This window comes from Gopherus flavomarginatus, chromosome 2, assembly GCF_025201925.1.
Source record: "Gopherus flavomarginatus isolate rGopFla2 chromosome 2, rGopFla2.mat.asm, whole genome shotgun sequence".
Lineage (NCBI taxonomy): Eukaryota > Metazoa > Chordata > Testudines > Testudinidae > Gopherus > Gopherus flavomarginatus.
Window position 1 is genome coordinate 25,586,847 of NC_066618.1, and position 25,046 is coordinate 25,611,892.

The window sequence follows — 25,046 nt, forward strand, 5'->3', positions numbered from 1 at the left end:
GTTCCCCTTGGCAGTATGAAGCCACTTTAGTGCAGCATGGTCAGTTTGTAGTTGGAACCGCCGTCCCCAAACATATGGGCGTAGCTTTTCCAGGGCGTACACAATGGCATAGCATTCCTTTTCACTGACTGACCAGTGACTTTCTCTCTCAGACAGTTTCTTGCTGAGAAACACGACAGGATGGAAGTTCTGATCTGTTGCTTCCTGCATGAGCACCGCTCCTATACCACGCTCAGATGCATCTGTGGTTACTAGGAATGGCTTGTCAAAATCCGGGGCCCTGAGCACAGGGTCAGACATGAGCGTTGCCTTAAGTTGGGTAAAGGCCTTTTGACACTCATCAGTCCACTTAACTGCATTTGGCTGGGTCTTTTTGGTCAGGTCGGTCAGTGGGGCAGCGATTTGGCTGTAGTGGGGTACAAATCGCCTGTAGTATCCGGCCAAGCCTAAGAAGGATTGGACCTGCTTCTTGGACCGTGGGACAGGCCACTTTTGGATAGCATCCACCTTGGCCTGTAGGGGGTTTATGGTTCCTCGACCCACCTGGTGACCCAGGTAAGTCACTCTGTTTTGGCCTATTTGACACTTTTTGGCCTTAACAGTTAGTCCTGCCTGCCTGATGCGCTTAAAGACCTTTTCCAGGTGTAGTAGGTGTTCGGGCCAGGAGTCTGAAAAAATGGCCACATCATCGAGGTAGGCAACTGCAAATTCTCCCAGTCCAGCTAGTAGACCATCTACCAGCCTCTGGAAGGTGGCGGGTGCATTTCGAAGGCCGAAAGGAAGGACATTGAATTCATACACCCCTGCATGGGTGACGAATGCTGACCTCTCCTTGGCAGGTTCATCTAGCGGTACTTGCCAGTACCCCTTGGTTAAGTCTATTGTAGAGATGAACTGGGCACGTCCCAACTTTTCCAATAGCTCATCGGTGCGGGGCATTGGATAGTTGTCCGGACGAGTTACCGCATTTAGCTTACGGTAGTCCACGCAAAAGCGTATTTCCCCATCTGGTTTGGGTACCAGAACCACTGGAGATGCCCATGCACTGGTAGATGGGCGGATTATACCCATCTGTAGCATGTTCTGGATCTCCCGTTCTATAGCAGCTTGGGCATGAGGAGACACCCGGTAGGGTGGGGTTCTGATTGGGTGAGCATTACCTGTATCAATGGAGTGGTATGCCCGTTCAGTCCGTCCTGGGGTGGCTGAGAACAATGGGGCGAAGCTAGTGCACAGCTCCTTGATTTGTTGCCGCTGCAGACGTTCCAGGGTGGTTGAGAGGTTCACCTCTTCCACGCCACCGTCTTTTTTCCCGTCGTAGTAGACACCGTCAGGCCACTCAGCATCATCTCCCTGGACTGTAAACTGACAAACCTGTAAGTCTCTGGAATAGAAAGGCTTGAGAGAATTAACATGGTACACTTTAGGCTTTAGTGAGGAATTGGGAAATGCTATGAGGTAGTTTACAGCTCCCAGGCGCTCTTGGACCGTGAAGGGCCCTTCCCATGATGCTTCCATCTTATGGGCCTGTTGCGCCTTCAAGACCATAACCTGGTCTCCTACCTTGAAGGAACGTTCTCTGGCATGTCTGTCATACCAGGCCTTTTGCTCTTCTTGAGCATCCTTTAGGTTCTCTCTAGCAAGGGCTAAAGAGTGTCGGAGGGTGCTTTGTAGGTTGCTTACAAAGTCCAGAATGTTAGTTCCTGGAGAAGGCGTAAACCCCTCCCATTGCTGCTTCACCAACTGTAATGGCCCCTTAACCTCGTGACCATACACAAGTTCAAATGGTGAAAACCCTAAACTGGGATGTGGTACAGCCCTGTAGGCAAACAGCAACTGCTGCAACACTAGGTCCCAATCATTGGAGAATTCGTTGATGAATTTTCGTATCATGGCCCCCAAAGTTCCATTGAACCTTTCCACCAGGCCATTGGTTTGATGGTGGTACGGGGTGGCAACCAAGTGATTCACCCCATGAGTTTCCCACAGTTTTTCCATGGTCCCTGCCAGGAAATTAGACCCTGAATCTGTAAGGATGTCGGAGGGCCAACCTACCCTGGCAAAGATGTCTGTTAAGGCCAGGCACACAGTGTTAGCCCGGGTGTTGCCTAGAGCTACTGCTTCCGGCCATCGGGTAGCAAAGTCCACTAAAGTCAGTACGTACTGCTTTCCTCTGGGCGTCTTTTTTGGGAAAGGGCCCAGAATATCCACAGCTACTCGCTAAAATGGGACCTCAATTATGGGGAGTTTCTGGAGAGGGGCCTTGACCTGGTCTTGAGGCTTTCCCACTCTTTGGCATACCTCACAAGACCGGACATACTTGGCAACGTCCTTGCCCATCCCCTCCCAGTGGAAGGACTTCCCCAACCGGTCCTTGGTTCTGTTCACCCCAGCATGGCCACTGGGATGATCATGGGCTAAGCTTAAGAGCTTCCCCCGGTACTTAGTTGGAACCACCAACTGTTTTTGCGGCTGCCATTCTTTCCGGTGTCCACCAGAAAGAATTTCCTTGTATAAAAGTCCTTGGTCTATAACAAACCGGGATCGATTAGAAGAGCTGAGAGGCGGTGGGGTGCTCCGTGCCGCCGCCCAAGCTTTCTGAAGGCTGTCATCCGCTTCCTGCTCAGCCTGGAACTGTTCCCTTGAGGCTGGGGTCACCAGTTCTTCCTCAGACTGTGGACTTGGGCTTGGTCCCTCTGGAAGCGATGTAGGTGATGGGGTTGTTTCCGTTGCTGGTGAACCGCTCTCCGCTGGTGCACCTGAGGGTATTTCAGGCTCTGGCTGAGCCTTTTGGGTATGGCTGTCTTTGGCTTCTGCCAGTTCTGGCTCGCTGGCGCCCTCTGGCGTTGAGTTTGAAAATGTGGTTGCACTTGCTGGTGCTGGTTGCTGTTCCAGTTCCGGGCCTGGGACTGGAGATGCTGTGGCTGCTTCAGTGGTAGGCATGGAATCCGGGTCCACTACCTCTGCCTGGGTCTCTGGTAACACAGACGGGGCCTCTGTGGACGGCTCAGGAACAGGAATGGGTCTGGAAGCTTGCCTGGTTTGGCTACGTGTAACCATTCCCACTCTCTTGGCCCGCCTCACCTGGTTGGCCAAGTCTTCCCCCAGTAGCATGGGGATAGGATAATTGTCATAGACTGCAAAAGTCCACATTCCTGACCAGCCTTTGTACTGGACAGGCAGTTGAGCTGTAGGCAAGTCTACAGCTTGTGACATGAAGGGGTAAATTGTAACTTTGGCCTTTGGGTTGATGAATTTGGGGTCAACGAAGGATTGGTGGATAGCTGACACTTGTGCCCCCGTGTCTCTCCACGCAGTAACCTTCTTTCCGCCCACTCTCAAATTTTCCCTTCGCTCCAAGGGTATTTGAGAGGCATCCGGGCCTGGGGATCTTTGGTGTGATGGTGGTGTAATGAATTGCACTCGCATGGTGTTCTTGGGACAGTTGGCCTTGATATGTCCCAGTTCATTACACTTAAAGCATCTTCCATCTGATGGGTCACTGGGCCGAGGTGAGTTACTGGAGACTGGTGAGGTTGAAGGGTAGGGTATCTGTGGCTTTACTTGGGTGGTATGTGGGGTCTTTGGCTGTCCTCGGTTGTAGGGTTTATGGTCTGTGTGCCCCCTGGGGTAATCGTTCCCCTTGACAGTAGCTTTCTTGCTTTCTGCCAGTTCCATCCATTTGGCTCCAATTTCCCCCGCCTCAGCGATATCTTTGGGATTTCCATCTTGTATGTACCGTGTGATGTCTTCAGGAACACCATCCAAGAACTGCTCCATTTGTATGAGGAGGTGCAGTTCTTCCAAGGTTTGAATGTTGTTTCCTGTTATCTAGGCCTCATAGTTTTTTGCAATGTAGTAGGCGTGTTTGGGAAATGACACCTCTGGTTTCCACTTTTGGGTTCTGAAGCGCCGACGGGCATGATCTGGGGTTATCCCCATTCTGTATCTGGCCTTGGTTTGAAAAAGTTTATAGTCATTCATTTGCTGCTTAGGCATTTCAGCTGCCACCTCTGCTAAAGGTCCACTGAGCTGTGACCTCAATTCTACCATGTACTGGTCTTCGGGAATGCTGTACCCAAGACAGGCTCTTTCAAAATTTTCCAAGAAGGCCTCGGTGTCATCACCTGCCTTGTAGGTGGGAAATTTCCTGTGCTGTGGAGCAATAATGGGCGCCGGGTTGTTAGGGTTGGCTGGCACATGCAGCCCAGCTTTTGCCAACTCCAGTTCATGTTTTCTCTGTTTTTCCTTCTCTTCATTCTCTTTTTGTTGTTTTTCCATTTCTTTTTGGTGCTTTTCCATTTCTCAGCTGTGGGCCAACTCTTCTTCTGCTTGTTTCCTTCGGTAGGCCACCTCTTCTTCTTCTAGTTTTCTTTTGTGTGCTGCCTCTTGGGCTGCCTGTTCTCTTTGGAAGGCTGCCAGTTTCATGCTTTCTTCCTTTTCTTTCATCTCCATCTCTTTTTGTTTTATTTCCAGTTCCTGTTTGTGTTTTTCCATCTCTCGCCTGTGTTCAGCTTCTTTGATTTGTTCTTCGGCCTCAATTTTTGCCTTAGAAGTCATGGTTCCTGTTTTCTTGTGTTGGGGTGCCCTCCGGTGTTTATCTTCTGAACTGCAGGTTCTCTGTTGCCTCCTGAAGTCTGCCTAGCAACAGTGCCTTTAGCTAATTTTCAATGTTAAGTAAACCTGAAAAACCACTTTATTTGCATTCATATAGTGCTGGTAATGACTCTCAATGGGAGTGCTATTGTGTGACAAAAGACCCTCAACAGTCTCTTAATGGCTTCTCGCTTAACATGCAAGCCACAAACTGCCAGAGAGAGCAGAAAAAAAAATTCTCTCTGGTTCCCTTTTAAAACCAACTGTTTCTCTCTGCTAAAAAGCCCTTAGCAGAGAAGAGAAAAATATAATATTCCTACTGGCTTCTGGATTCTGTCTATATCCCACCTGCTGCCACTCATGTCATAACCTTAGTCCCAGATTTGGACCTTAGCGTCCAAAATATGGGGGTTAGCATGAAAACCTCCAAGCTTAGTTACCAGCTTGGACCTGGTACCTGCTGCCACCACCCAAAAAATTAGAGTGTTTTGGGGCACTCTGGTCCCTTTGAAAAACCTTCCCTGGGGACCCCAAGACCCAAATCCCTTGAGTCTCAAAACAGAGGGAAATAATCCTTTTTCCCTTCCCCCCTCCAGGTGCTCCTGGAGAGATACACAGACACAAGCTCTGTGAATCCAAACAGAGTGATTCCCCCTCTCTGTTCCCAATCCTGGAAACAAAAAGTACTTTCCTATTCCCCCAGAGGGAATGCAAAATCAGGCTAGCAAATCCAACACACAGATCTCCCCGATTTCTTCCTCCCACCAATTCCCTGGTGAGTACAGACTCAATTTTCCTGAAGTAAAGAAAAACTCCAACAGGTCTTAAAAGAAAGCTTTATATAAAAAGAAAGAAAATTACATACAAATGGTCTCTCTGTATTAAGATGATACTATACAGGGTCAATTGCTTAAAAGAATATTGAATAAACAGCCTTATTCAAAAAGAATACAAATCAAAGCACTCCAGCACTTATATTCATGCAAATACCAAAGAAAAGAAACCATATAACTTACTATCTGATCTCTTTGTCCTTACACTTAGAAACGGAAGACTAGAAAGTAGAATCTACTTCTCCAAAGCTCAGAGAAAGCAGGCAGACAGACAAAAGACTCAGACACTAAATTCCCTCCACCCAAAGTTGAAGAAATCCGGTTTCCTGATTGGTCCTCTGGTCAGGTGCTTCAGGTGAAAGAGACATTAACCCTTAGCTATCTGTTTATGACAGAGGGCCCTTCAGCTCAGTTGAGCAGGAGCCAGGGAAGGAGATAGACCTCTCCAGCCCACTGCTGAACACCGGCGCTGAGCTTGCACTGTGTAGCACCCTGCCCCTAGAGGAGACTGAGCCAGGACAGGAGTTGCCAGGACTGTGGTCTGCAGTGTCATGCCGTTGGCATGCTGCTGACCCCACCCCTGGGGTGGTGGCCTATTCACCCCAGGTGTTGCTTGTAGTCTGCCCCTGCCAGGAGACTGTGGGCCCAGACTGCTTGCTTGTTGGCCACCTTAGCCAGGAGGCTTAAGCAAAAGCCTGCTTCCTGCTCTGCCCCACCCATAGGGCTAGAGCCTACCCTATAGACTTTTTGCTGTCTGCTTTAGCCCAGAGGCTTAGTCTAAAGACTGTTTCCTGCTCTGCCCTGCTTAGAGGGCCATAGCTTTAATAAGACTACTAAACACTGTCTGTCCCAGCCAGGAAGCTGTGAGCTAAAGACTACTAGTAGTTCCTCTTAATACAAACCAGAACTAGCTCAACCCCCCACCCAGTAATCTGGGAAAACTAAACATCCCCTCTGGGAGCCTCTAAGAGGCAATACTTCCCCACTCACAAGCACTGAGTCTGTGTATAACTGAAGAGAACTTTTATTAAAAAAAGAAAACCCAGCATTCATTTGGGAAAACGCTGCAACAATGACTTGAAAGTACACAGTTGATAAATAAAATACCCACCCCACAGTATCTTGGTTTTCTCGGGTTCCCACCTTGTGGTATGAAAAACCAAGGGACAAATGTCTCTAATATAATGCTTCCTTTTCCCCTCCACTGCACCCAATTCACAGTTTTTTGTCTGAGGTCAGCAATGCATCAGAATCTGGGGATGTGTTTGGGTGGGTTTGTCTCCTACCCCTGAGCAGAAAGGGTGGGTGAGTGATGGCTCTGCCTTCTGCTCCTCAGCGTCGCTGCAGTCTCTGCCACTGTTGTTTCACTGTCACAGCCATCATCACTGACACCTTTCCCTGCAATGCTGGGTTCTGAGGTTTCACCACTTAGCCCAATTCCCAGTGATTTCAGCTCTTTAGTGATTTCACTGAGAAGTGGGGAATCTCTCTGCTTCTGCCTCTTCTGTGTTGTAGTCTCACCACATAGTGTCTCTCTATCAAATCTAAGGTTCAACCACCTTTGATTAGCTTATCAGGGAGCTCTGTTCTAGAAATCATTGAGAGAGAACTAGGACTTTCAAATGAGTCTAGTTAGCTGTCTTGAAACACTAGAGAATGAAAAAAGTCAAATGGCTTCTACAACTCTTTAAATAGGTCCACACAACACCAGGTAAGAACTCTATTTTTCCCTCCCTCCCCCTTTGACTTTGGTATCATTACCCCCTGCTTAGTGAATGATGCTGAAGTTAGGGGGAACCTCCTCAATCAGGGTAAGCTAAGTACAGTTCTGCTTCCCTTTACTCATACGACAAGGATAACAACATTTCATTACCTCTGCATTCAACACGAAAGTGAATTTTAACCCGAAACAGGCAAAATTGATCACTTTGGCAGTGCTGGTCTGACTGCTAACCCCTATGTAGAGTAGGTGTGTCTATGTACATACAGTCTACTGCTGAGATCTTTTTTCCTTAGTTCATCGCTAGATGTCAGGGGAAAGCTCATTCAGACCCTGCTTAAACAAGTATTCATCAAAAAGATATGAGGCGACCTGGTTATAATAAAGCATGGATGAACCAGTTCAGATAATAAAAGAATTGCTCCAAAGCCTTTGTTGATCCTTGACATTAAATGCAACCTGAAATTCAACTTTTCTGGGTTTTGGCAGGATGGGAAACAGAAACAAAATATACAGTGAAAAGCTATTCACAAACCTCATTTCAACTTTTATGGGGAAAATTCCTACCTGAGTACAGACTACACAACGTGAACCATAGTATTTCTAATTCAGCCAAAAACCGTGAAGCACTGGATATCTTGCACAATATATTATTCTCATGAGATTTGGAGATCAAAGAGATTCTACTAAGCTTTGTATAGCCATCAAGACTTTCGGGGACTTATCCAGACTAAAACTACAGATGTTTTAAGTGTCCCTATCACAAGTTGTATCTTGCTAAATTACTTGTTAAATATTACAAGTCTTCAGTGTTTGGGGAAAACCTTAGTGTACTGCCAATTTGCTTGACTTCATTGCATGGTCCTTGACCAAGATGTTTCAGAGTTTGACTCAGACTTTGACACAGACAGCAAATAAAGTCTGTCTGACATTCACTGGCAAAGCTTATCAAATTCACATATTTTGTGACTGTTAGCATATTTTACACAAGTTATTATTTCAAATATTTTCCTATTAATTTTTAACTAGGGTATTACTGGACAGCATACATCTCTATATTGTCTGTAAGGTCTGTGAAGTTTAGATTAATATAAATAATTTTCATAGCGTGCATACTTTTACAAGTGTGTCTTTAGTACTATATTAATAAAAAGATCAGCAGTCATGTTTACTGTCCTGTATTAGAATCTGGTTAAAAATGACAAGCTATCACTTTAAGTGTGAGGAATTTCTTGGTTGCTTGCAGACTGGGTGGCTCTGAGGGAAGTCATGTGATTTGGGTTGTCTAGGCAGACAGCTAGCCTAGAAAGAGCCAGCTTAAAGCAAGGTGTGTGGGTGTCAGGGTTTTGGGGGGTGAATTGTATTTGTTTGCCTTAGGGAGCATCCTGTTTCCTCTCTCTATGTGCTGGGGTTTCTGTGTGTTATCATTCTGAATTCTAAGAAATAAATTAGTGTTATGTTGCAACCTTCCAGTGACATACTTATGTTATTTCATCTAATTTCTCTGTGCTGTGAGCATAACATTTACTCTAATTTCGTACATGGATGCAAACTATGTTTGTCCATATCTTATATGTCTCACATTCTGTGCCAATTTTCGCTACTGGACAGAATACACTAAGAGGGTAGCAATATTTTTGCCCAGGGTTGAGTTTGTGAAAAGGAAGACTTCAGAATTTGAAGTGTAAAATTTCCCATGAAATGGCAAATGGTCATTTTTGTTGCTTTTTATTCAAATAACTTCACACTTTTTGTAGGGGAAATACTCCTGATTACAATAACTTTTAATACCTTTGGTTTTGATGGGTGGCATAGTAAAATAAACAAAGCCTGAGATTGGGAGTCAAAGACAAGTTTTAATTTTGCTTCTTAGTTGTGTGGGTTTGAGCAAACCATTTAGTTGTTCCATTTGCAAAACAGAGCTAACAACATGGGAGCTATCTAACTCTTTGGGATGAAGTGATGCACATGCTAATCCCTGTGTGTGGAAGCAAAAGACATCTCTATACATCATGCATGCACAAGACTCTTACAGATTTGGTTCTATATCACATGTTTGTCTGGATGGTCTGATTTATCACTCATCAAGTTGCTTATTCTGAAGCAATGGTTCAAATTTCAAATAAAATGGTAGCTTCATTTACTTATGTTTCAGGGGTTCAATATTGTTCAATTCAGTGTTTGTGTTCTTGCTCTAGTATTTACCATTATTTCAGCTTGTTGCCAGTTACTGGCAAATTTCCATCTGGTTCGATTTTTTGTGCGTGTGCTCATACTGCCTATTTGAATTTTTCTTCTTAGTTTTAGTTATTTTTGGTAAGTCAGTCAAAGGCACTAGGGTCTTGAGGACCAGAACAACAAAACAGTTATGCATATGAAACTATGGATTTCTCCATGAAGGAGTCAGATAGAAAACATTGTGTTACATGAATTTTATTACTTAGAATTCTGTTATTTCATCTTACAAGCCAGCAAAGCAGATGCTGAACTTCCATTCATTCCACTCCTCTGTAGTACAAACATTGTCAGATGACCGGTCTATAATGTAATACTTGTGTTTCTTTAGCAGCCATTTTCGTGTTTTGTTTGCTTGTGTGGGCTAAACCGGTAGGCAGCAGCTCCCTTTAGAAAAAGGAAGCAAGGAAAGCATATGGCTAGCACAATGGGGAACAGACTGCTTAGCATCTAAAAAGAATTCCATCGCTGCAGACAATAAACCCTTCTTTCAACAGCTCACTGCCTATATATTCAGAGAACTAGCACAGTCATCTGTAATAGCGCCATCTGGTGACTTCCAATAATGTCATGGTGCTATCAATTTCCAAAATAATAATAAACAGAAAGTTAAAAGAAGAAAATGAAAGATTAGTCTCGTTTTCAGCAGCACTACAGATATAATTAGCACACCTACCCTCACAAAGCAGTTTAGTACATTTCAAACAAGGATCACATATTTGTAAATAAAATACCTGCAGTTTCAATGACTAAGATAACAATTGCAGGGACAACAAGCACTATTGCTTCATAGCATTAGTGGAGCACCAGACGGGGCCAGAAAGAAATTTTCTTCCCTGGCTGAATTTTGTGTGCCTGCTAAGCAAATAGCGACTGTTTGAGACAGGATGTTAGAATAGATGGAGCACTGGCTCTGTTTCGGCAATTCTTATTTTCTTAGCACTTGTTCCAAGGAAATATTAAAGCACGCCGTCTAAATTGCATTTGATATATGTACTGTGTCACACTTCAAACCACTGAAGCAATGAGGACAGCATGATTCATGTGGAGAATGTGCTTGAGTTACCTTAGGCATGGAGAAAAAAATATCAGAGTTAGGTCTACGACCTCCTGCACACAGCATGATTTGGCAATCCGTGACGTGGTGGTTCCTCATAGAGGTGAAAAAGTATTAAAGCATTATCAATAGAAACTACACAATGTGTCTGTTTCAGAGCAGCAGGCACTGTTAAGCTACAGCTCATGAGCACAAATGTAAATGCACAAGCTCATGCATGCAATGGAAAATGAATTCACTGACTGCCTAGATGTCATACACTGAATAAAGAAATGGTCCATCATGGCAAGAGTAAGAATTCATTACTATCTCATTAGAAATGAGCAGCTCAGTTTTCAGATGGCATTGTAAGTATGTCTAATGTGTACCTGGAAAAAAAAATAATAGAGAGGATGGTGAAAATCAGCAATTAAAGAAACCTGTATGATCACTAACCGCTAAACTTGCTTTGGCTTGCTGTATATCTGGAAGCTTGCAGAAAGATGCAATTCTACAGCTTGAAAAGAGTGGATTGTAATGTAGGCCACAGATGATGCACCAGATTCACCACACCTTGCTCCTGTTGAGTGGGACTCCCACCGGAATAGTCAATAGAGCTTGTTTTCAAAAGGTGTTTTGACAGACCCAGGCCAGTGGGGTACAGGAGTCTGGTAGAGGGCAAATATACTGGTCACTAGATGAGTAGTTTTCTGTTCCCTGAGTGACCAGGGCAGGGGCTGCACTAGAGTAATCAGGAACCTGCTAGAACCAGTTAAGGCAGCCAGGCTGATTAGAACACCTGCTGCCAATCAAGGCAGGCTAATCAGGGCACCTGGGTTTAAAAAGGAGCTGCCATAAACAAATGGTTAAGGGTTAATGTCTCTTTTACCTGTAAAGGGTTAAGAAGCTCAGTAAATCTGGCTGACACCTGACCAGAGGACCAATAGGGGGACAAGATACTTTCAAATCTTGGTGGAGGGAAGTCTTTGTTTGTGCTTTTTGTTTTGTTTGTTGCTCGCTCTTGGGACTAAGAGGGACCAGACGTACATCCAGGCTCTCCAAATCTTTCTAAATCTGTCTTTCATGTGTCAAAATTGTAATAGCCAGGCAAGGCGGATTAGTCTTATGTTTGTTTTCTCAACTTGTAAATGTTTCTTTTGCTGGAAGGATTTTTACCTCTGTTTGCTGTAACTTTGAATCTAAGGCTAGGAGGGGGTCCCTCTGGTCTATATGAATCTGAGTACCCTGTAAAGCATTTTCCATCCTGATTGTACAGAGATAATTTTTACTTTTTTCTTTCTTTAATTAAAAGCTTTCTTTTTAAGAATCTGATTGATTTTCCTTGTTTTAAGATCCAAGGGGATTGGGTCTAAACTCACCAGGGATTGGTGGGGGCGAAAAGGAGGGGGGAGATGGTTAATTCCTCCTTGTTTTAAGATCCAAGGAGTTTGGATCTGTGTGAAGCCTCTCAAGGCAACCCAGGGAGGGGAAAGTCTGGGGGGAAGGAAGGGGAATGGTTAATTTCTCCTTGTTTTAAGATCCAAGGGGTTTGGATCTGTGTTCCCCAGGGAAAGTTTTCGGGGAACAGAAAGTGTGCCAGACACTCATTTCTGGCTGGTGGCAGTGTTACCAGATCTAAGCTAGTAATTAATCTTAGAAGTGTTCATGCAGGTCCCCACTTTTGTACTCTAAAGTTCAAAGTGGGGAAAGAAACCTTGACAGGAGCTCACTCCAGTCAAGCAGGCGGGAGCCAGAGGAGAATAAGTGCGTGTGAGGAGCTGGAAGCAAGAGGCACAAGGAGCTGAGAGTGAGAGGGTGTGCTGCTGGAGGACTAAGGAGTACAAGCGTTATCAGACACCAGGAGGAAGGTCCTGTGGTGAGGATAAAGTAGATGTTTGGAGGAGGCCATGGGGAAGCAGCCCAGGGAGTTGTAGTTGTCATGCAGCTGCTACAGGAGGCACTATAGACAGCTGCAATCCAGAGGGCCCTGTGCTGGAACCCAGAGTAGAGGGCGGGCCTGGGTTACCCCCAAACCTTCCAACTCCTGATCAGGCACAGGAGGAGTTGACCCAGACTGTGGGGAAGATCACTGAGGTGAGCAAATCTGCCAATAAGCTCAGGACCCACCGAGGTAGAGGAGGAACTTTGTCACAGTGTGTAGGGTACAGTCACATGACCTTCACACAGTTTTATGGGGGCTCTTGTGACTAAAGATAAACCTGGTGAATAGCTTTAAAACATAGTGAGCATAAAATGGGGAATTAATGTTGGTTTTCATAAATGCTTCTATTCACTTCCTGTGAGCATCCCATACAAGCAAATATTGGTCCACAAGCACAACTGCAGAAAAAGCATTGTAAATGTTTGTGGGAATGAAAATTCAGTTGCAAGTGTTCTGGCAACCATCAATGCTCTTTAGGACTTGGAGGTCATACAGTCAGGTAGCAGAAACCCTACTATGTCACAAAGGGGTCTGATCAGAGTACAAATACCAAATTATGCAATAGTCATTGTGAATGATCTAGCAAGCCTTTGGCTGGAACATTTCACAGAAGGTATTTGGGGAATCATTTTAAATTATGAAGAATATGATTTTTTTTACTGTCTTTCTAAAAGATATGCTGCAAGTCAAACAGCAGAAACCCTTTGGTGAAATTTGATAGTCTGTATTATCAAAGGGTTGTGTCCCTTGCAATCTTGGCTAGCCATTGATGGACTTATCCTCCATGAACTTAGCTAAGTCTTTTATTAACTCATTTATACTTTCAACCTTCACAAACTCCTATGTCAATGAGTTCCACAGGCTGACTCTGTGTGGTGTGAAGAACTACTTCCTTTTGTTTTTTTAAAACCTGCTGCCTATTAATTTCATTGAATGATTCCTAGTTCTTATGTTAGGGTAAATAACACTTCCCTATTCACTTTCTCAATGTGACTCCTAATTTTATAGACCTCTACCATAGCTCTCTTAGTCCTTGTTTTTTTCTAAGCCAACCCCGCCCCTATTCTTTTTAATCTTTCCTTATCTGGAAGCTGTTCCATACGCCTAATCATTTTTGTTGCCTTTCTCTGCACTTTTTCCAATTCTATGTCAAGAATGCATACACTTGCTCTGAGGTCCAAGAAGAAGTGAGCAACAGACCTTCTGAAAGTCTCTGGGTGAGAATAAAGAGGAAAAAGAACAATAGCAATGTTATGGTGGGGTTCTATTATAGACCACCAAATCAGGGAGAAGGAAGTGGATGAGGCATTCTACAAGCATTCAACAAGATTGCCTAACACACATGAGCTAGTATTAATGGGGAATATAACTTTCCTGATATCTTTTGGAAGACTATTACAGCAAACCATAACATGTCTTGCAAATTCTTAGCATGTGTAGGGGACAACATTCTGTTTCAGAAAGCTGAGGAAACAAATAAGGGATCATCCATTTTGGATCTGGTTTTGATTAACAAGGATGAATTACTTGTGAACATGAAGATGGTCAGGAACTTGGGAGGAAGTGATCATGAGCTGATAGAATTCAAGATCCTATGGAAAAGAGGACATGAGAACAGCAAAACAAGGACACTGGACTTCAGACAGGTGGATTTCAACCAACTCAGAAAAATAGTAAGCAAGGTCCCATGGAAAGACCAATTAGGAAGAAAAGAAGTCAAACAGGGCCGGCAGTTCCTAAAAGCCGTAATACCAGAGGTTCAACATCAAGCTATTCCAATGCAGGCAAAAGATAAGAAGAGTAACAGGAGGCCAACATGGCTGCACAAGGAGCTCTTTTTAGCTATCTAAAAACCAAAAGATACACATGCAGGAAATGGAAGGAGAGGCATGTCACCAAGGAAGTATACATGAGAATAGTGTGAGCGTATAAGGACAAATCAGGAAAGCAAAGGCACAGAATGAGTCACAGTTGGCAAGGAAGGTTAGAGACAACAAGAAGGGGTTCTTCAAATATGTCAGAGAAAAAAGAAAGATTAAGGACAGTGTGGGTCCGCTGCTCAATGGAGAAGGTGAGCTGGTAACAGAAGATGATAGGAAGGCCAAGCTGTTCAATGCCTACTTTGCTTCTGTCGTCTCACAAAAAATAACATGTGACCGGATGACTAGCAAAGTTACCATAGGCAATAAAGGGGAAGGGATGCAGATCGGGATAAGTAAAAACTAAGTCAGAGATCTTCTGACCAATTTGAATGAATTCAAAGTAGCAGGGCCTGGTGCCATTCACCTGGGGGTACTGAAGGAATTAGCTGAAAAAAAGCTCAGAACCACTGGCAATAATATTTGCAAACTCATGGATACCATGAGAGTCCCAGGAAGACTGGAGAAAGGCTAATGTAGTGCCCATCTTTAAAAGCGGGGGAAAATAGGAGCCAGGGAACTATAGACTAGTCAGCCTGACTTCAGTATCTGGGAAACTACTACAGTACAGCAATGGATAAAACATTCACTTTGGGAATACCTGCAGGATGAAGGGGTGATCACTAGCAGCCAACATAGATCTACCAAGCACAAATCATGCCACATCAGCGTGATTTCCCCCTTTGACAGAGAAACTGGTTTGGTGGATAGGGGGAATGCTGTGTACATAATACCTGGACTTCAGCAAGGCTTTTGACACAGTCCCACATAAAGTTCTGATAAGTAAGGTGGAGAAATGTGGGCTTGGCAGAACTACCATTAAGTGGATACATAACTGGTTAAACAACCACAGACAAAGAGTAACTGTTAATGGAATGATGTTAGATTGGAGGGAGTACTCAAGTGGGGTTCTACAGGGATTTGTTCTGAGTGTGGCGTTGATTAACATCTTCATTAATGACCTAGATATAGGAATAGAGAGCACACTGTTCAAATCTGCAGATAATACAAAGCTGAGGGTAGAGCAACGGAGCCTTCCCAAAAGTGAGAGGGCAGAGGCCCCCGCCCCCTCCCCCTCTGTGGTCCTACCTCTTCTGCCTGAAGCCCCACCTAAGCTGGAAAATGGAGCAGGCTGGGAGTCATTGACCCTACACTTGCCCAGGGTAAGCAGGGCTGTCCCCACTCTGCAGGACCCGTGCCCAGGGAAGGTGGAGGGTTCGCACCTTAGTTGTCTCTTTTCCAAGCTGAAAAGTCCCAGTATTATTAGTCTTTCCTCATGTAGAAGCTGTTCCATACCTCTAAATCATTTTCGTTGTCCTTTTCTGAATCTTTTCCAATTCTAATATATCTTTTTTTACATGGGGCAACAACATCTGCATGCAGTATTCAGGATGTGGGCATATTATGGATTTATATAGAGGCAATATGATATTTTCCATCTTATTATCTATACCTTTCCTAATGATTACCAACATTCTATTCACTGTTTTGACTACCAGTTTTATCCAGTGAAAACTGAAGTTGCACCCTATACTACATCCAATCTGTTAATTTTCAGCCAAATAACTATGGCTAATAGAGGTTCCTGTAATCCACATGTAACCAAAACAATGCTTCTCACAGCTACAACTCAACTAAGAGACAAATAGGTTCCTTGCTGACTCTCTCTACCCCCCAGAACTTTCTGAACTCAAATCAAAGTTTCTGAGCCCAGTTCTTCCTTTTTATGCTTGCTGGTTCCCTTCTTTGCCTGTGTAATTAGCTTCATCTGAACTCATCATGCACCTGTGTTAATCAGCAACCCTTGCAGTAAGGGCAAAAGCCTGTTGCTATTTTGCCTCTGGTTGTAATTCTGTCTGTGCCCATCACTGAGAAGTAGATGGTAGATCTACTTCTCAGCTTAAGGGGGAGGGCTAAATTGTTCCAAACTAAAATAATTGTTTATTAAAATCTGAATTATATTATCTTTAAACGAAATGTTCTATATGCAACACAAATTTTATCTGTGCACTCATCTGCCCCTCATCACCATAATATCGTAGCAACTCACAGTCATGGGTGGATTTTATCCTCACAACACTCCTAGGAGGGAGGAAAACACTATGCCCCTTTCCACGGATCAGGAACAATGTCAGATTAAGTAACTTGCCAGCAGAGAACCCAGATTTCCAAGACACACGACCATCCTTTCTACTCTTCTTGAACCCAGCACAGGTGGTTTACATTTTAAAAGGTAAATAACAGTTAGGACTCCTTTTAAATTTATGCCACCCTATCCACTGCAAGCAGAAGGTTTTGCTAGTGTTGAAAAATCCTACTGAGGGTGGGATTCTACAAAGACACAGTAATTACCAGTTCCAAGTGAAAATGTAGGATGACAGCTGTTTACTACACACCTCAGAAATAGGTGTCCCTCCAGTACTTGGGTTTCTAATCTTCAAGCTAAGCCTATTCAGGATCCTTTCCCCTGAGGTTAAATAGACCTGTACTTTGTTGGTAAATGCTGTGTTGCACACACACAAAGATTCCTGCGAGCAAGAGTCTAAAATATAAACCCAACCTGCAAGTAAACTCCTTTTATGAAAGTCTCTTCTGTTTACGAGAAAAACTACAACAGTAGTCAAGCAGAAAATATATGCATCTTCCCAATTTCAAGTTACGGACAGATGTTTGATAACTGCAGCCATCACAGATGGGAAGAGGTTGTTTCAAGATATCTTATCCAGGGGGGCTATTAGTCTCTGATCTGAGATATGCTGCAAGGAAAAAAAAAACTAGAAGAAAATAGTAAGCACTGACATTAGAACCATTTATCACCTACTGCTGTGTGTGGAATAAAAGAATCCTCTTTGAAGATAGTCCATTATCTGCTTCTTGCTAGCTTCATGCTGTCATATGTTTTTTCCAGAAATCAATAAATTTAGGAAGGCCACATCTGGAGAATAAGTACTGTTATACATCTAAGTTTATATATTGTTCTTTTATTTACAGCAGCTTTTGCCCATCTTCTGGAAGAAAATAGGTTTTTTACATTAAGATATTTGCAGTTCCCTATACCTGTTCTTTCTCTGCTGAGTTACAGTTACTGAATTTATTTTTTGGAAGGATTAAAAAAATATATGGAACATTTTCTGCCTTATCAGTAGAGTTCCACAAAAACTATTATGTGCCAATTTCTATTCTCTAAAAGTTCTATTGCATTTCCCTTTACATCATAGGATCAAACCTATTGAATATATATTGATTCCAGGCCCCAATCCTAAAACCACGTGCTGGTGAGTGGATCCCACTGTTCTTGCAGACCTCCACTGAAGTCAATAGGATTTTATACTGTCTCATAAACAACTGGATGCCTTTAGATACAGTTGCATAACTGGAGCACTGGGTTATGAGCTTCCTAAGGCAAGGATTGTCTCTTTATCTGTGTTTGTACAGCACATAGCACAATCCTGCTGGGGCTGTTTGGTGCTACCGTACTATAAATGCTTATTTATAACAACAATAGTATTGATCATTTGCCAGATCAGTGTAGGAGCCATATGGTGTATCCATATTCTTGAATAAATAACTACAGTCAATGCTGTCAACATATGTAGACATTATTTTAGTTAGGTAATAAACTAAAGGACTATTTAGGGATTTGTCTGATACTGTCATAGGTGGGAATTATTTGATTACTATTATTAGGCAGAGTATGGAATCAGAGTGTTAATCTACTTGGAAAAAAATTAATTGTCTGAGGTAAGTCATCCCAAACCCTGGCTGGGGTGATTTAGTTCGGGTTGGTCCTTCTTTGAGCAGTGGGTTGAACTAGATGACCTCCTGAGGTCTCTTCCAACCCTAATCTTCTATGATTCTATGAGACACCTTTGCTTAACTGAAACTAAATCTATTACTGTGTTTATAGTGATTCTCTTTTATGATATCTTCAGCTGAGACAATCCAGTTTTCTAGGCTAGGATTTTCCACGGAGTCCGTGGAGTTAGATGCCCAAATCCCATTGGATTTCCCATTTAATTCAAAGGGATTTGGGTACCTAACTCCATTAGGTGCCTTTCAAAATCCTGTCTCTGATATTTGTTTCTGAGTTCATGTATCATTCTTTACTGCCTTCTTTTTGGGGATAATTCTCTGAAAAATCATATACTCACTGTTTGTCTCTTAGGGGGAGGGATGGCTCAGTGGTTTGAGCATTGGCCTGCTAAATCTAGGGCTGTGGGTTCAATCCTTAGGGAGCTGGAGCAAAAATCAGCACTTGGTCCTGTTAGTAAAGGCAGGGAGTTAGACTCAATGACTTTTCAAGGTACCTTCCAGTTCTGGGAAATAGATATATCTCCAATTATTATTATTTATTTGCGCATACAAAGGCTTACACATCCTGGGTGTATGTACACTGACAAACTCTGTAGCCATAATTCACCACTGGTGCAGACCCATTGGGAGTAGCAATAATGGAGGCTAATGTGTAAACAGGATTTAGGTGTTTTACCACCATGTAATCTAAATCAGGTGGTAAAAGATCTGAGTCCTGTCTATACTATAAGCATCTACCTAATGTGTATTACTAGGCACTCATGTGACCCCTATAATCATAGCTTTTGCACTTGCACTTGCAGCGATTATGGCTATACAGTTTGCCAGTGTAGACCAGACCAGTGTGTAAGGCATCCTATACTGGAGATAAAAGGTTTATAGTCTGAAATAAAGCTCCTTTTTATAAACAAGTCTGAAATTTCAGGTTTCACTTCATCATGAAATGAATGGTTTCATGAAATGTCATAACAATGATTTATGTTTGATTTAAAACAAAACAAAACAAAACAAACAAAAAAACAGGACATGGATGGGCCTCAACTGAAATATTCAAATCTGGATCCAAACTTCTCTAGAGTTTAAGAGTGCTTGCATCTGGGTTTGGGGCTGACTTCCTTTGAAGAAAAAGGCCAGCTGTGCAGTTGAGCTTTGATTCCAAACTTCTCTAGAATGTGTTCAGAAAAAGGATTTTGCTTTGATCATAGAACCATAGACAATCAGGGTTGGAAGGGACCTCAGGAGGTCATCTAGTCCAATCCCTTGTTCAAAGCAGGACCAATACCAACTAAATCATCCCAGCCAGGGCTTTGTCAAGCCTAATCTTAAAAACCAGTAAGGATGGAGATTCCACCACCTCCTTAGGTAACCCATTCCAGTGCTTCCCCACTCACCTAGTGAAATAGTGTTTCCTAATAACCAACCCAGACCTCCCCCACTGCAACTTGAGACCATTGTTTGCTGAAATAAAAAAGGTTCAGAATGAGATGTGATAAATTCCAAACAAACTAAATGGAGTTCAGGATATTTGAGGGCAAAATACTCTTCTCTTGTCTTGCCTTGTTGATTTCTAGTGACCATTCTGAACTTGTTCCACATGCAAAACTACCATCAACATGAGGGAAACTCTCCTTCCTTTCCTACTTTGCTACTGGATTAAAGCTTCATGTTGTTATCCTGAGACTTTGGACTCCCTTTCTCCGTTCTCACAAGAATAAAATCTTGTGGCAATGTAGGGAAGGTGGTTCAGAGTGCTTGTTAAATTTCAAAGAGGCAGTGCATTGCAGAAGTGATCACGTCTCACTGTACTAACTTTGGGAAACAGCCCAATCAAACAAACCAAAAGACTACCTATCTGGATTGGGGAGCAAGAAGAAAAAGGGTTAGTGCTAGAGGAGTTAGCAAGTTTCCCTTCTTTTCCACATGTTCTGCAAATTTCTGTGCAATCTTTTCACTGTGAATAACCCAAAATATGGTGAGTCACTGCACTATGGTAAAGTAACAAATTCATGGCTACCTAGCCTACTTCATTGTTGCCATCTATAATGATTACCATGGCTAGTTGGAAATTTCAGTTGCCTCTGGGCTAGACTCCTCCTATTCCTCAAATCTTCCTATTCCAAAATCACAGCCCTCTACCCCTTCCTCTGGTTATTAGCAGGGTATGACCCACAGTTGGACAATAGCGTTTCCATCAAGTAGAGGGAAATGGTACACATACTCACCCTGGCCAGATCTTTATAGCGTTATACCTGAAAACGCTGACTCAACAAAGCACTACTTTTTGGAAAGTTCTGCTGCATCACTGCCAACCAATTAGTATTGCTATTGTTTCAGACAACAAGGGACTGCTGATGTGGAGTAAATAAATCCCTTGTTCTTGGGTGTAATAAAGCATCCTTTAAGACCACACAAGGGAATAAAAATCCAGAGTGTGTTTCTCAGCTTGACAAAACTACTGATGTACATTTTAACGCTATTAACTCCCAAGTCCTGACATACCTTACACAAGAACACAGAAAACTATGAGGAATAAAAAAGGCTTATCCCACATAGGTCTTGTGTAGCAGGGTGATCACCCCACTCTGGCCCTGGAAAGGTAAAAGCAGCCCTGAAGAGGGAGCAGAGTAAGAGAGATTAAGAATGTCTGGGGAAGCTGAGTGGGTAGCTGACCACAGTTGTGGCCAGTTTAATCAGGGCCCAGCTGGTCTTTATAAGAGGGTTGGGGCCAGAAGCCAAGACACAGTCTCTCTCTAGCCATGAAGAGAGACAGGCCTGGCTGCTTCAAAACACAGCAGGGTACCCACAGTGGAGCTGGGGAGCTCTGGCCTGGAAAACACCCAGGCAGCAGGCCTTGCTAAAGGCTGGAAAAGGTACTGGGGTTGTAGAGGGCAGCCCAAGGATAGGCAGAGGCAGCAGGTCCAAACTCTCCTTGCTGGTGATGAGTGGCAATTATGCTACAATCTGCCCCAGTGAGTAGGGGCTAGATGGTGACTGGCAGTAGCCCAAGATTGAGGTGAGGTGGGATTAGGAGGTTGGGGATTCCTGGGGAGGGGAGACTCAGTGAGACTGTGCGGTACTGCAGGGGGCAGAACCCTGACGGAAAGGGCACTGGGGTCCGGGACAGACACTGGGGCCAGTGGCAAGGCAAGACACTGGCCTGTAGAGGGTGCTCTGGAGGCTGGTGAGCTAATTTCCTGGATGACCAGCAGGAGGTGCCACAGCGGTGAGTCATTGCCTCACTACAGTCTACATTTATAGTTTTAGTCCATTATGGAACACTCCTACGTGACAGCTAGAGAATATCTATCAATATTTATAGAACTTTTTTGGGACCCTATGCAGGAATACAATGAAGAATAATAATACACAGACCTAGCTCTTATCCACTGCTTCCATCCATGGATCTCAAAGTGTTTTGCAAGAGAGGTATTGGATTCCCATTTTTACAGTTTGGAAAAAATAAGACATGGAGAAGGAAAAGGTCTAGTGATAGGGTTAGAATCCAAGTCCCAGTGCAGTGACCTAACATTCTCTTTGATTGCCTACTATATTATAAATAATCTGGTCTCACTGAAGTCAATGGCAAAACTTCCATTGACTTTAATGGGGCCAAGATTTCACCCTATAACAGATGAATTAGCTGCTGCACCTTTCTGTATTTTACTTTCAAATATTTAATTGGTTAAAATTATGACTTTTATATATTGTTGCCTTACGATACATGTTCACTAATGACTGCACATGTGTCCGTGCACATGGTTGTGCCATATCCCCACTATTGTCCACATGTAAATCCCTGAAGTGTCCGTCACCCCGAAGGTGAGTACAGGGTAAGTAAGCTAGAGGGGTTTGGGTAAGTATATGCTTCAGACTGCGGCACAACCCTCTACCCATGCCAGTGTACAGTGTGGACAGGGGCAAAGGATGTGTACCACGTCTCGAGTCTCAATAGACCTTCCTCTCCATTCCCATAATGCACTGAACCCTTTTCTGCCTGATTCTTGCCCAGTCTGTAAAGGTCCCTGTAATACCTCATCCCCTTCACCTGCACCCCCCATTTTGATAGGTAGTAACAAGCTGTGTTGTCCACATCAGAATAACTTTCTGCTGTGCTCTTCATCAATACAGGTGAACATGTACCTACACTGAGAGCACCTGTATGGTCTGCTGACCACACCTGGGTGCTGATCAATGTGTGGTCGGAGTACACCGTCCTCTATGCCTTCACCTGGAGCAGCAAGAGCTTTCACCTCTATCAGGAAATTTCACAGAGGCTGGGAAAGGCAGGCATTGAATGGACTCTGGTCCAGTGCTGGGAATGCATCTAGCACCTGAGTTCTTATACAGGAGAACAAAAGACTCCAGCTGTCATTCTGGGATGGATTTTCATACATGCCCCTTCCATGACAAACTAGACTGGATGCCCTCCACAGCTTCCAGAACACAGGTTGAAGTGGCTCATGACCCCTTCCCTTTCCCCGCTGTCCTCATTGTCAAATGGGATGCCAGTGAGGGCCAGGTTGAGGAGGCAGCAAGGACTTTTGAGGATGCCCCAGAGGATGAGGAGCATGTCATGTTGGGGGTGTGGTTGGAAAAAGTCCCACCTGATGAACCCAAGAAGGAATCCGAGCCACAGCAGGAACCAGAACCCAAGGCTGGTGAGTTACAGTTGACTCCCACCATCATCTCCAATAGCCCCTCTTGCTCTGGCAACAAATTCCTGAATTTAAGCCCAGCACTGATCTGCTCCACTCTGGTTCCCAAGCAAGACATGGCTGTAAATGAATGACTGTACTGATTTCCCCATGAACCATTATTAGGCATTTGGCGGAAGCTACAAAACAGATTATTATGGAACAATCATTGTGCCCATGTGTCTGCACATTTCTTGGCCAGCCCACAGGCAGTGAAGGTCCCATGAGTCATATGGACTGAAGGAAAGGAGGGGGCTGGTTTAGAAAGGTCCCAGTAGGGGGATGGGACAGTTGTAGAAAATGCATAGTTGATTGTCTAATGTCGGTACCAGCTGTTTTTGTTCCTTGGAAGATTACACGGTTTAAGTGCTTCTCCTTCATATCTTACTGTCTCCTTTTGAAAGGGAGCTGCATGAAAGCAGGGGTGGGAGTTGAGGTGGAGAGGAGTTAGGTCTGGGGAGGGGAATGGAACACAGGTTGCCTGAGGAACACCACAGCAGTCCTTTCTTGCTGTCCCCATCCATAGTGTCTGGCCTCCTCCTGAACCAAGCCATGATGCCCAAGCCAGGGGAAATGGAGGTGTGGGAAGGCTCCAGACTGTTGGTTGGATAAACACAGTGCGATGTCCCTTTGCTGTGGAGAGATGAGAGTCTTGTGGTACTGATCTGAAACTTTAGGGAACCAAATAAAGTTGAAGTGTGTCTCTTTCTTTCCCTGTCCACTTCACTGTTGTTAGGCAGGCAGAGGGGCAAGATTTTCCGGTGATACCAGGGGTGGGGGGAAAGGGGGAGTGCATGGTGTTTGTGGTTCAGTTCTCCCTTTCCATGGAAACTTTGTGTGCTAGCTGTGAATGTAGTCAATTTCCAGGCAAATTTGCCTCCTAGTCTTGTCCTGGCATAGATTGTTGGATGTACTCTATAGGACTGGAAAGCCACCTCTCTTTATTATTCCGGTACCGTTAAAAACTGTTTTCCAAATGTTGGCCTGCTTTGAATGAAGAATTTGCAAACTGGTAACATAGTCCCTATAAGGAAGTGCCACTCTCCCCTTTCAGACTATGAAAACTTAAATTTAAAAAAAAATGTGTGTGTATATCTTCCATTATTAGCCTCTGGTCCTTTTTGCAAGAGCTGCAATATTTGTCTGAGAACCGAGGATGGTCTAATTCAGTAGTGTTCCTGGACTGCTAGAAAGTATCAATATTGTGGTCCTCTACAGCAAAGTTTTGTTACATGGGGGAGTGGGATTTCTCAGCTTCTTCCAAAGGAAAATTATATGTATAACGTTACCCTTGTCTTTGAACAGATGGAAACTTCAGGTCCTAAGAGGGAACCCATTCAGCTGGGAGGGCAGAAGTGGCACCCCAGAGACAGCAGAGGAAGATGGTCATTGATTTCAGGGTATGGTTTCATGAGCCAAGTTAGGAGCAGATAGGCGGGGTCCCCAAATAACCATTGGCACAGTCACACCATAGAGAACCATGTCATCTTCAGGGAATAAAGTCCTTTCTTCACCCCTCAAGTAAAATCTTGATCTTCTCTGAACCTGCCTCTGTGGTCCATTAAGCCTTGCAGAACAAGTGAATAATATTCTTTTCAGTTCACACACTCACTCAGTCCTTTTGTGGGCAGAGTTCTGGGATGTGGATACCACTGATGGCCCTTACACTGTTCAGAAACCTTATACTCTGAGATCCAGCTATTATTTCTGGATCTTTGCTTATGGCAACCACCTGTGGGTAGATCACAATGTTAACTGCCTCGCATATCTGCACAACCATGACCCCGACTTTCCAACCCCAAAGAGGTTTGCAACTGTCCAATAGCGGTCTGGTGTTGCCAGCTTCCAAAAGTCATGTAGCAGATGTCACTCAGAGACCTGCAGGCCTAGTGGGAAGGCCTCTACAGTCCCTAAAGTCTTGGGATGGCCTTGCTGGGCAGTATGTGGGCCTGGTGGCTGAGCTGCAGACTGTCATTCCCTGGTGCTCTCTGATTTCTCCTGGTTGAGGGTGGGATAAGGTAGAAGGACCCAGGTCCTCCCTCTTCACCCAGTCCCTGCCCAGGGCTCAAGAGTCTCAGTCGCCTCAGACCAGCCTCCACTGGGCCACTTCCTACCTCCCTACTCTCTCTTCAGTTTAAGGTGTGATCACAGCATTCTTCCCTCCAGCGGAGAGTTCCCAGACAGTGTCAGCAGTTCAATCAGTCCAATGGGTACTCCCAGTTCACGTCTCATTGTCCAGTTATTCTCCCTTGGCAGGA